At 45.9% G+C, this 10,993-nt stretch overlaps 1 protein-coding gene across 1 annotated transcript in view; it reads left to right on the forward strand.

The window, feature by feature from the left end:
* ROR1 (ROR family WNT receptor 1) overlaps positions 1–10,993 on the forward strand; it is a 144,590-nt gene that overhangs the window by 54,195 nt on the left and 79,402 nt on the right. The window lies entirely within an intron of this gene.

Here is a 10,993-nt window from a genome sequence, read left to right on the forward strand (position 1 = left end):
CAGAAGGAATCATAAGTTCTACCTAAAAATCCCACAAACAGAAGGTTTTAAGGGTGAATTTTATATTTCCTGACATATTTGGCGCTATAATGTCAAATTAAAAGATGTCACGTGTAGCATTTCAGGTAGAAATTCTGATTAATTGCCAGAGAACGGTTTCCAGTGTTGTCCACAAATGAAACAGTTTATTCTTGTGAGTTTGTTTTACTTATTTATTTTTAATTTTGGTATTATTTGTAAGGTCAGGGCACAGTGAGAGCTTCCCTGAGGTTGTGTCCCCAGCACTGTGAGGGTAGGCAGAGCTCTGCAGAGCTCTCCATAAACAAGCTGTCAGGACTGTTTGGATAAGAGCTGGGGAAGGACAATAATGAACCAAATGTACAAGACAGTTTGAAAAGCCAAGTTTTCCCAGACTGTTTATTTTTAATGGGATTCCACCACTAGAAGGTGCTTTTATTTGTGATGCAAATAAACACCATGAGTGTGCAGGTCTTCAGCCACTGCAGAGCCTTGGGAGTTGAGTTATTGGCAAAATAAAATGAAATATTGGATATTCCTTCAGTAAAAAATCCTGTCTGGCACTGGAGAAAATGATTTGTCTGGTCTCTGGTTTAAAAGGTAAATAAAGCCTGGAATTCCCAGTGATTTCTTTGGAAAGTGCAGGTAAATCTGGGGCTGTGCAGGTGAAAAGGGGATGTGGCATCACAAGGACATCGGCAGGGGCTGCAGCTGCCCCTTTTCCAAGGAGTTAAAGTCTCCTCTTAGATCAGAGGTTGCCAGGTCTGGTTTTTATCATTTTTCTGCCCAGCCTAAATAGAAAGAAATCCCAGATTAATGGCATCTTGAAGCCAGGCTTTCCCCTGTGCCAAATCCCAGCTCCTGCTGCTGTCTGGAGCCTCTGAGGGCAGATCCCAGTGGGGCTGGGAATGCCCTGAGCAGATTTAGGGGACTGCCCTGGGGACCATCTCCAGAAGATCTGCTGGATCTCCACCCTCTGGCCCTGACCCTGGGGGGTTTGGAGCTGTCACCTGCTCTCTGCATTCCTTGAACCCCTGTTCTCTTTTCTCAGTTTATTTTTAAAAACACACTAAGGAAAATGATAATAATTAATGTAATCACAGAATTGTTAAGGTTGGGAAAGACCTTTAAGATTATCAAGTCCAAGCATCAACCAGCAGCACCACCATGGTCATCACTAAACCTTGGTCCCGAGTGCCACATCCACAGGGCTTTTAAATCTGGGACTCCATCACTGCCCTGGGCAGCTGTGCCAGGGCTGGACAACCTTTTCCATGGAGAAATTTTCCCAAATATCCAATCTAAACCTCCCCTGGCCCAGCCTGAGGCCGTTCCCTCTCCTCCTGTCCCTGTTCCTGGGAGCAGATCCCAAATCCCCCCGGCTGTCCCCTCCTGCCAGGGACTTGTGCAGAGCCAGAAATTCCCCCTGAGCCTCCTTTGCTCCAGGCTGAGCTTTCCCAGCTCCCTCAGGGATTCTCCAGCCCCTTCCCAGCTCCCTCAGGGATTCTCCAGCCCCTTCCCAGCTCCCTCAGGGATTCTCCAGCCCCTTCCCAGCTCCCTCAGCCTCTCCTGGGGCTCCAGAGTGAGCACAAGGGGAAACTCCAGGGATCATTTGGTGGATGTGGCTCAGGTGCCATCACACAAAAGCACCTGGTGAATCCGAGTGTTCCTCAGTTTCTGTCCCCAGTCAGCCCCAGCACAGGGCATTTTTATCTGGGCAGACTGTGCCAGGACAAATGGTAATGGAAGAGAACAAGGCTGGATGGGATATTGGGAAGGAATTCCTGGCTGGGAGGGTGGGGAAGCCTTGGGATGGAATTCCCAGAGCAGCTGGGGCTGTCCCTGGATCCCTGGCAGTGCCCAAGGCCAGGCTGGGTGGGTTTGGATCACCCTGGGACAGTGGGAGCTGTCCCTGCCATGGCAGGGGTGGGATGGATGAGCTTTAAGGTCCCTTCCAAACCATTCTGTGATTCCATGACTCTCTCCAGGCTGCTCCCTGTTCCCTCCATCCCTGTTTGCTCCCTGTGGTGGCTCAGCTGAAGGATGCTGTGCTGGGATGCAGCTACAATAACAAATCACTTGTGCAGTTTGAGGTTTGGATCTCAGCTTGGATCCCTCTTCTTGTTCTTTGAGCAAAGCACACAGCTGAGAGCTGGCATCTGGGAGCTTTTTTTTTGAGATGTAAAGCTTTGAGTGTGGAACCAATGGAAAATGTAAAAATAATTGTTAAAACACTGGAAAAAAAGATTCACTTTGACTCAGAGTATTTTATTAGAGAAAACCAAACCATCTTGCTGGGTTCTGACTGTTTTAAGTTTCCAATTGTATTCAACAATTTGAAATGAAAGGTCATTTCAGCTGAAATAATGACTCTTCCCCCGAAGCTATTTAAAAAAGATTCACAATGGTATGAAGCTTTTGTTTTTACATAAACAATTCATTAAGATCAACATGAACCTGCAAAAAAAAAAAAAAAAAAAAAAGTGCCATCAATCAACATGTGTTTTTGCTTTAAAGAAAAAGAAAAAAAAAATCATGTTCAAACCAAACCAAGAGATGTGGGTTGATTATTTTGCACCAGCCCAGATTTATGGGTGGCTGTAAATCAGCTTTTCCCCCTCCCAAGTTGTAAAGGAGCGATAATGCTGCTCTTGTTCAAATTCTGGGTTTAGAGGGAGCAAAGCTGGTGGAGGGAGGGTCTCCTGCAGGGGCCAGGATCCTGCTCAGGCTTGTGTCTCCCATGGATAACAGCAGGAAATCATGGAGCCTCTTCCCTTTGGAGATGACAACTGCCTGACACTTCCCAAACAGTACAAACAGTGAGAAATGTGGGCTCTTTATTCATTGCCTGCTCTGCCTTCAGCTGGGAATTAATTAATAACTCTTGGAGGTTATTTTTGTAAGCCTTAAGTAGCAGGATATTATCTGCTCTGTCCTGAGGCTGCACCTCCTCGGAGCAGTAGCCAGGATGTCTGAGAGGGTTTGGAGGGCTTTTTCCCCCCTCTCTGCTCCCTGGATGAGCTGCTCTGGGAGTGGGCTGCTCTTTGAAGTTTGTTTGGAGTCCTGTCTAGACTCCCAAAAAATTCCTTCCTCCCCAACTTTGCTTTTCTATTAAGCAAAACGAAGAAGTTTTTCAAAGTTTTGCCTTTGAAAAAGGTCATTTCTCATGTCAGTCCCAGCTGAACTTCTGGGAAGGACAAAAGCTTTGGAAATTTATGTGGTGGCCCCTGAGCTGCTTTTTTCCCTCCTGGTTTAATAAACCCACCCTGAATGACTTTCTGTGCAGGCAGAATTAAAATCTCTGTACCTGTTCTGTTTGGGTTACATATCCAAGTCAGCAATATGTCAAAGAAACACCAAATTTGAGAGTTTGGCTCAGTTTTATTTCAGATAATGCTCATGGTTAATCTCACCCACAAACACTGGAGGAAGAGAAGCTTTATTGCTTTAAAATGGGCATGGAAAAACACTTTGTGTTATTTCTCATTGTTCAATTTCTTAATATTTGTTCACATAGCCAAAGATATTTGTTTTTTTTTTTAAATCATAATGAACCAGAGAATTCAGAGTGAACTGCAGTATTTTTTTATAGATGTCTCCTGTTGATTTTCCTTTGAATGTTTTTTATCTTTTATGTGCAGTCATTATTTCCTTGATGCTTCTAGTGTTTGTTTGAGATTTATGTTTAATCTTTGTTTCAAAGAATCCTAAAAATTATGAATACTTTTCTTTCAACCCAGTGTTCATCCCTAGGAAAAATCCGTGCTGCTTGGAGCTGCCCTCCAGCTCCACACTCGTGGCAGTGCCCATCTTCTTTTAAAAGAGGTTTTGTTAACAAGCTCTGCAGGTTCTGCACTGAAAGAATCTCAGGAGCCATGGGAACTGTGCTGGAGCTTTTTATCAGGCTGATCCAGAAGCTCTTTTTTTGGAGGAGAAATCATAGTAAAATTTTGAAGTTAATTCTGTTTTATATCTATGAAAAAAGATCTGTGAACTTTTCCTGACCCTTCACACGGACTGTGCTTGAAGCTGGCACAAATTTCATCTCATAACTCTCAGAAGGGACTAAAATGTCTTTACTTTTCCCCCCCTTCCCTTCTTCTCCCCAGTTAAAACTTGTCACATGTCCAAGGACAATGTTGCTCCAATGGAACAGAAGTTTAGGATAGAGGATCCTGGAAGCCTAAAGCAAGAGCAGTAGAGCAGGGGAATTGTTACGTCTAAAAGGCAGCAAGGGAACTGATTTTCATCAGAACATCCATGATTGTGTGGTCACCTCTGGGCCTGAATTTTTTGGAGACAACAAGTGGGGCTGTGGAAATCTGAGCACAGAATCCCAGAATTATTTAAAGTTGGAAAAACCCTCCAAGATCATGGAGTCCAAGCTGTGCCTGATCCCCACCTTGTCCCCAGAGCACCAAGTGCCACCTCCAGGTGTTCCTTGGACACCTCCAGGGATGGGGACTCCACCCCTGGATGCTCCTGTCCTGCCTGGAAGGGGAGGAGAATGGAGATCACACATTGCTGAGTGGGGAACCTCTCCCAAATATTTCACACCTGACCTATCTCCCCTTCCTGGGAATGTAATCCTGTCTGGGAATAAATCCTTACTTCAGCATTTTCCAAACATCCCATTCAATTAAACTCATTTTATTTTCCCCACTTGACTTCTTATCTTTCCTCCAGCTCTCACACATTTCCCAGGTGGCCAAATCTGACTTTCCATTGGATCTGTGGGGTCAGAACAAAACCAAGGCGACTTTTCCTTCTGGTGGCTGACTCAGTAATTGGGGAATTACGCAGCTGGGGCTGCATTTGCCAAGGAAAAGCAGCACAAGTTCGTTAATTTTGGGAAGGCGTTTTCAGAGCTGGGTGGGGCTCCAGGAGTGCTCGCCAAGCAGGGAAGGAGTTTGGCTGCAGGGAAATTGGGATGTGCTCCCAAACTCCCAGCACAGCTCAGGCAGCTCTGCTCACCTGGGCAGGTCAGTGAGAGGTGACTCAGGGTAGGAGCTGTCACCCTGATTGTAGCAATTCCCATTCCTGCCTCTCCTATTCCCAGGGATTTCCTCTGCTGGAACCCACTGACACTCTGTCTGTGCAGAGGGAAGGCAAAATCCTCAGGGACCAGCTGGGCTGGGCTTGCTCCTGCTTAAAAAACTCCTTTTAGTGCTGAAAGATGCGTGGAAAAAGGAAACCTGGCAAAACCCCAACAGAGCAGTCCAAGGGGAAAGAAAGGGTAGGAAAAATCCCCACACCTAAGGATAAATAATCAAACTTTATTTGTACAAAATAGGATCGTTTCAATGGGTGCGTTTCCATCTTGAAAAAATTCAAAATGTGAATTTATGAGGAAAATAATTGGCACATTTTAGGTTATTTTTGTAAATAAGTGTTGTAGGTTTGTAGTCTGGCTTTTTAAACCAGTCTGGCTGGTCTTAACTTGTAAAAAAAAAATAAATGTACCACTAGGACAGGTTTGTAGTTAAAACAACTGACTTGTATCTTGCTTGTGGGTGAAATGTTTTATAGGATATGTTGTATTCCTACTTGTTTGTTGTTTGAAAGCTGAAGGCAGGGAATTGGGTGCATATAGAGCATGATTTTCCTTCAGACTGTTTTCCACATGGAAAGGATTTCCACATTCTCAGGGGTGAAACAAAGCCTCCAGCTTTATCCTGGATTTTCCAGGGTGGGATTTGCCTCCCGTTCTCCTGCCCACACCGAATGGGAAAGAGGAAAATGGGAGAAGTGGGGAATTCAGGGATTCAGGGAGTGCTGTTCAGGGATTGAGGAGAGCAAACAGAGCTGGGATCTGTGCGTGTGTCACAGGCCATGTGAGTGCCTGCCTGGTGTCACAGCCTGGTGACATGAGCCTCGGTGACAGCCAGCCCCAGGGAGGCACAGCCGGAGCCGCATGGATCCCTTTCCCTTCCCCTGGAAAGTTTTGGCCGGCTGCTGCTGTTGAAAGCTGTGTGGGATGTCAGCCCTGGAGCTCTCTGGAAGCTGATATTCCCATCTGCTGCCAGAGCAGCAGGGCTCACTGAAAGGGATTTTTGGAGATCCTTTCAGCTGGAAAAGCTTTTCTCCTGGAAGGGATCCGTGGGATGGGGATAACAGGAACACACATTCCCAATCTGTGGCTGTGAGCTGGGCCTGGGCCTTCTGTGCACAGTCCCAAAAACAAACCTTGGTGCTGCTCTGGGGGACTGATGGAGGGTTAACAAGTGACAGCAGAGGTGTCAGATTGCTCAGGGCCCTGTCTGGTTCCTGTCTGACCTGTGCACCTTCATCCTGCAGCAAAGGAGGCTGAGGGGGAATTTCTGGCTCTGCAGGTCCCTGGCAGGAGGGGACAGCCGGGGGGATTTGGGATCTGCTCCCAGGAACAGGGACAGGAGGAGAGGGAACTGCCCCAGGCTGGGCCAGGGGAGGCTCAGGGTGGACAGCAGCAGGAATTTCCCCATGGAAAGGGAGCTCAGGCACTGGAACTGCCCAGGGATGTTTGCAGTGCCCATCCCTGGAGGTGCCCAAGGAATTCCTGGAGGTGACACTCGGGCTCTGGGCTGGGGACAAGGTGGGGATCAGGCACTGGATGATCTTGGAGAGCTTTTCCATCCTTAATCATTTCCCGATTCTGTGATTCTGTAATAAAATGATGTGGAGAAGGCAGGAATCCTGGAAAAACATCCTTGGGAGTGAGCCATGGGAGGTCACCTGCCCTGACCTCCTGTCAGGGCTGACTTCACAGTGGTCTCACCTGGCCCAGGGTGTAAAAAATGTGCAAAGACAGAGATGCTCCAACCTCTCTGAGCCCAAATTCCATGCCCAGCCATCCTCCTGTTCAGCTGCTGAGGAAAAATAACCTTTAGGATTAAATGCTGAGCCCAGGGACTTCTCTGATTCCTCATGCAAACCCTGCGTGACCTGGGGAAGGGTCTCGATTTTCCTGTGAGTCTCTGGAGCATCTGCAAACCTGCTAATGACCCTTCATTCCTTTCTTTGTACCGTCCATTAAACTGCAAGCTTGGGAATTGTCTGTTAATGTGTTTAGACAGTGGCCAGGGCTTCAGCAGAGATCCTCAGGTACAGACTGATCCGAAGTGACAGCAACAAAGACAAAAAGTTGTTCAAATATTTCAGAGATGAACTGAAAATGCCCTGAATTGTTCAGTGTCAAACACTTGAACTGAGTGTTCTGAACAGACCAAGCTGCAGACACCGAAATATTTTCCTTATTTGTTGTTTTTTGGGTTTTTTTTTAATATGCCAGATTTATGAAGTTTCATCTCCTCAGTGCATTAATCCTTTTTTCTTCCCTTTTCTAAGGAAAATGCGTTGGGAGCTGGTGTTGAGAGAGAGGGAAAAGCTGCAGTCAGCCTCAGGTTATTGGGAATACAATGGTATGGAAGTGGTTTTCCTTTATATAGGGAACTGCTAATTGGGTGTTAGGGGCTGCTAACTTTATAGTCTTGTAAAAGTGCACTGACTGGGGCTGACACTTGTGGAAAGTCTCCGGGGAGAAAAGCCAACTTTTCCTGTCACTCCATGGAAAAAGGTTAGGAAATCAACGGAAAGAGCGTTTGTCGTGCTGTTTGTGCATCAGGAATTGACAATTCTGGAATTTAAAAGCAGCATTTTAAACATCCTCATACATAATTGTAATTGTTCTTTCTGAAAACAAGGCAGAACAAATTTTAAAATGGCTTTAACTTCATATGCACGTGGTCAGATCCAACTCAAATTCCCATTCCCATGGTTTTCAGAGAGCCAGCGAGTGGAAATGCATCTCCTGTGGGTTGGTGCCAGCAGAAGCCAGGCAGGGGAACAGCCCAGAATTTGTATCTTGGGCACACAAAATTTAAAATAAATAAGTAAACAAAGTTTTGTCAGTATTTTCTGCATACAGAGGTGGAAAAAGTCTGTTGTTTTAAACACAGACCACTCTGTACCTCTTTTCTTGCCTAAATAACAGGTATAACAGTGAACAGGTCTTGAGGTTTTTCTAGAAATCAGATCTTTCTGAGGAAAAAAAAAATGAAAGCATCATTTCCTTAACTTTTAAGATGTGTTAAGAGTGTATAAATCTGAGTATTGGGCCTTGAGGGACTGCAGTGCTGGGCTTGTGCAGGTGCACACAGTAGTAAAGGCAATAAAATAGCCAAAGTGCTCAGTGCTCTTGATTTATTCAGATCAATCTCTGAGTTCTCCTGTATGGAAACTGCACAGCAGAGATGTCCCCCCCTCCTTGGAAAGGATGGAATGGGACACAGTGTGCCTGAAGGCTGCTTGCACAAAACTCAGGATGCTGAGGTGAGGGATAAACCAGCTCTAGGTTTGTTTTTTTCTGAGACAGAGTGTGAAAGTGTCAGTTCTGTAAATAAAATATTGCTGTTAAGGGTGTGGAGTGCTTCCCTCACACTCTGCTCCCTGGGACACTGTGGAAGGGACATGGGCAGCAGTGGTTTGGGATGGTGATTTATGGCCTGGAACTGCCACAGCCAAGGGTCTGCACTCAGAAAGAGAGAAAATGCCAGCAAAAAGAGGGTAAGAGGTGACAAGTGTCCTCCAGGTGACAAATATCTGTGTGTCCCTTTGCATTTGAGAAATTGGTAACCACTAAATGATGGTGGAAAAACTGTTTTGTACATTTGGGGGAAAGCCCCAAAGCTGTGATGCTTCTGGGCACTGCAAATCCTTGATTCTGGGTCAGGGATAACCCCCACTCTGGAGCTGTGGAGAAATGATGATATTATATTTAATACCACCAGCAGATATTATATTTATCAGGGTGAGTCCTTCCAGCACCTCACATCTGTCTGGCACAGCAGCCGTGTCCCTCTGCCAGGGGAAAGAGGGGCAAGGCTTCCTAGCCAAGCTGGAGGTGAAAATGTGATTTTCCTCTGATTATCCAAGCTCTGCAAGGATTCAGATAGGACTGAGAATTAGGCCCTGCATGACTCAGATGAACAGAGCCAGTGTGCCTGCAGCAGAAAGCAGAGCCAGAGCCTTGGCTGGATGGGCACTCAGAGTTCCTGGAGCCTCCCCAGCGCTGAAATCCCGCTGGAGCTGGAGGAAGTTGTCTCTCCATCACTTGTGCAGGCAGCAATAATGTTCCCATCAGCTCCTTTCCCATCCCTCTGAGGTCCTCCAGCAGTGGCACTCCCTGGCTGTGTGCCAGGTGTGTGGGAGGAAGGAGGGGTAAATCCCAGAATTATTCTTAGTCAGGGAAGGAAATGAGTGATTAAGTGTACATGGGACTCACGAGTGTCCAACTTATTTATCAGTGCTGGTATTCCAGCTATGCACAGCACATGGATCAGGGAGAGGGAAAGTATTTCCTGATAGCTGCCTCTGCCTTTCTTCTTGCCTGATGCAGAGATAAGGCCCTGCCCTGATGGATCTGTGGTGGGAGATACTGAGATTGATTGGGTCTGTTACTGAGGGAATAGGTCAGATCCTCACAGTACAAAGCTCAACTTCAGCTTTGATAGCTCTCAGGCTGCGCTTTTATGTTTTTCCTCCCCTCAAAAAGAGATTTTATATCTACAAAGAGATGTTGAGCTCCTTGAGAAAAATCTATTCACAGATTCGAGATGGAGAAAATAAAACAGCGCCGATGCTTTGCCTACAAATCTTTGTGGCTTTTTAGGGGCATTTAGTCTGTGCTTGAATGTCAGCTAATCCACCAAGGTGATGAGCATCTCACACAGACATCCTGTGTAATGCTGGAGTGACATCTTCCCTCTCTTTTTTTATTGACTTCAAACATTAAACAGATGATTAAATGATTTAAATATATCTGCAGTCGTAATTTAAAGGCTGTTTCTTAAAAGGCTGCTCGCTTCTTAAACTGATTTAGTGGAGTTTGTGCCACACACCAGCAGAATTCACAGCTCCTAGCACAGGTTTGAAGGCTGCAGTGCAAAACTCCTTCCAGCCCTGTCCAGGTGTCTGGCTGGGTGCTTTTGTATGTTTTCCAATCCAGAACCAAAGTGTTTGAGTGGTTTGTGTGGTTCCTCAGGACCCAGCCCGTGGTGCCAACAGGAACATCTGTCCCTGGTGCAACTCTCTGGCTTCATCTTCTAAAGCTTGAAACCACTGCAGGATTGACAGGAGCCTTTAATTGGACTTTTAAATGGGTAATTTTTAACAACTCCTCAGCAAACCCTACTTGTAATACAGAGGGAGGCTGTGAGGAATCAGGAATTCAAGGAATTCAGGAATCACGTTGCTCTCGCATCTGTCCACATAAAACTTTGATGGAGAGGGTCCAAGGAAGTAGTAGCAACAAGGTTTGGAATCCACAGCTTTAAAAGTATGGATTGAGTGATGGGAAATGTCCTCTGTGGACCAGCATGGCTGGAAACGAGGGAAATGACTTTCCCACTGAGAATTATTTAGTGCTGTGCTCTCCTTATAATATTGTGGAATATGAGGGAGAGGCCTCTGCTGTCCCCAGGAGTCCCAGGGGATTTGGGGGCACAGAGCTGCTAACAACAGTGCTTTGGAGCCCTCCAATCCTGGGAACTCTAAGGCTGGAGTTCCCTTTGGAATACTCCTTCTGGCAGCCCTGGGAATGCCTTCAGAGCTCCTTTTGGCATCCTTTGGTCTTTTGTGGTTTTGTTTGCTTTGCATCTCACGTGCCTGTTTGTTTCCCAGAGATGTGGAGTTGTTTATCTGGATCATCAGGGAATATCCAATCTGTTGACATGTAAATACAGCAGCTGTTATTTGTAGAGCTTTTGTGGTCGATGATCTACAAATTATTCCCAAGTTGTTATCTTGGCTATTGTAAAGTACATTTATGTGGTTTTAATGTGTCCTGGATATTGAAAAACAAAGCGGGAATGAATTGTAATCAAATGATTCCTGGGATAGTGGAAGGAGATGATCTTTAAAGTCCCTTCCAACCCAAAGCATTCTGGGATCCTGTGGTGCAAATGAACCCCAGCTGATCTCATCTCTGGTCTAATGCTGT

This window comes from Cyanistes caeruleus, chromosome 9 (assembly GCF_971803275.1).
Source record: "Cyanistes caeruleus chromosome 9, bCyaCae1.hap1.1, whole genome shotgun sequence".
Taxonomy (NCBI): Eukaryota; Metazoa; Chordata; class Aves; order Passeriformes; family Paridae; genus Cyanistes; species Cyanistes caeruleus.